This window comes from Bos indicus, chromosome 3 (assembly GCF_029378745.1).
Source record: "Bos indicus isolate NIAB-ARS_2022 breed Sahiwal x Tharparkar chromosome 3, NIAB-ARS_B.indTharparkar_mat_pri_1.0, whole genome shotgun sequence".
NCBI classification, from domain to species: Eukaryota; Metazoa; Chordata; class Mammalia; order Artiodactyla; family Bovidae; genus Bos; species Bos indicus.
This window is the reverse complement of record NC_091762.1, coordinates 131,477-133,019: the sequence shown is the minus strand read 5'-3', so window position 1 is coordinate 133,019 and position 1,543 is coordinate 131,477. Positions and strand designations below refer to the sequence as shown.

General features: G+C 38.6%; 1 pseudogene; it reads left to right on the top strand.

The window, feature by feature from the left end:
- Positions 1-263: 263 nt before the first annotated feature.
- Positions 264-1,196, top strand: LOC109556659 (olfactory receptor 4P4-like; annotated as a pseudogene).
- The last annotated feature ends 347 nt before the right edge of the window (positions 1,197-1,543 follow it).

Below are 1,543 nucleotides of genomic sequence, written 5' to 3'. Positions count from 1 at the left end.
GGTTGCATAAATATGCTGCATTCTACAGTGTTAGTTTTAAATCAGGTATAAAAGTTGTTTATCAGGAATTAATATTTTCCAGAAAGGGACAAAAAGAACGCAAGGAAAACCTTTTAAAATAAAAATCAAATCTTTTTCTTCAAGTTTTGAATGCTTTCTATTTTAAAATGCCCATAACAAGGAATAATATACATCATCGTATTTACATATTTATAAAGATTGATAACTATTTAATTTCAGGTGGCTACAAACTGCTCTGAGTCATGGAAAAAAGGAATAACATCACATAATTTATTCCCTTAGGACTTTCTCAGAAAAGGAAATTGAAATTCTCTGTTTTTTACTGTTCTTACTTTGTTGCAATTCTGATCAGAAACATACTTGTCATGATTTCTATCACCTCCAGTCAACTTATGAAGCAGCCCATGTATTTCTTTCTGAGGCATCTCTCCCTCGCAGACCTTTGTTACACTTCCACTGTGACCCCCAAGTTGATTGTTGACTTGCTGGCAGCAGTGCTGGTAGCATTGCTTGTTACCATGGCTGCATGACACAGCTCTTCACCACGCACTTCTTTGCGGGGATCGAGGTCTTCATCCTCACGGGGATGGCCTATGATTGCTATGTGGCCATCTGCAAGCCTCTGTGCTGCACTCTGATCATGACCAGACAGAAGTGCATTGCCATGATCGCTGCTTCCTGCTCTGGGGGCTTCCTGCATTCCTTCCATCAGTTTATCCTGGCCATCTTTTTACACTACTGCAGCCCCAACAAAATAGATCATTACTTCTGCGATGTGTATCCTTTGCTGAAACTGGCCTGCACTGACACCACCAGAATCAGTCTCCTTGTCATCGCCAATTCAGGCCTCATGGGCCCGGTGACTTTTGTGGTCTTGTTGATATCCTACGCTGTGATCTTATACACTGTCAGGTCCTACTCTGTAGAGAATCGCTGCAAAGCTCTCTCCACCTGCAGTTCCCACATCACTGTGGTGGTCCTCTTTTTTGCTCTTTTATTCTTCATTTAACGTTAGACCAGCAACTACTTTACCAGAAGACAAAATGTTTGCTCTTTTTTATACCATCATTGTTCCCATGCTCAATCCTCTAATCTACATGCTGAGAAACTTGGAGATGAAGAATGTCATAAAGAAACTCTGGTGCCATATCGCAGTAAGAAAGGAAATGAACTAAAAGATACCTCTGATTTTCACCACTGAACTTGTTGAATATATGAATTTTCTACACTGAAGACTTTAAAATGTATAACACTTGCCTTATATGCTTTTTTGTTTCATTTTGTTTTAACAATATATAGATTTAAGTATGAGTAAAACTTACAACTCCCTGGATTTATCCAGACTCTCTGCTGTGCTCTTTTCTAGTTTTCTTGTTTTCTTATTTATATCTCCTCTTCCTCTCTGATCTTTTGGCTGTGTAATCAATTTAGATATTTAGCAGTAGACTATCAAAGGCATCATGTAATACAAATCAACACTGAGAACCCATAGAGCCCATTCTTGTATGTGACTTTATTCAAT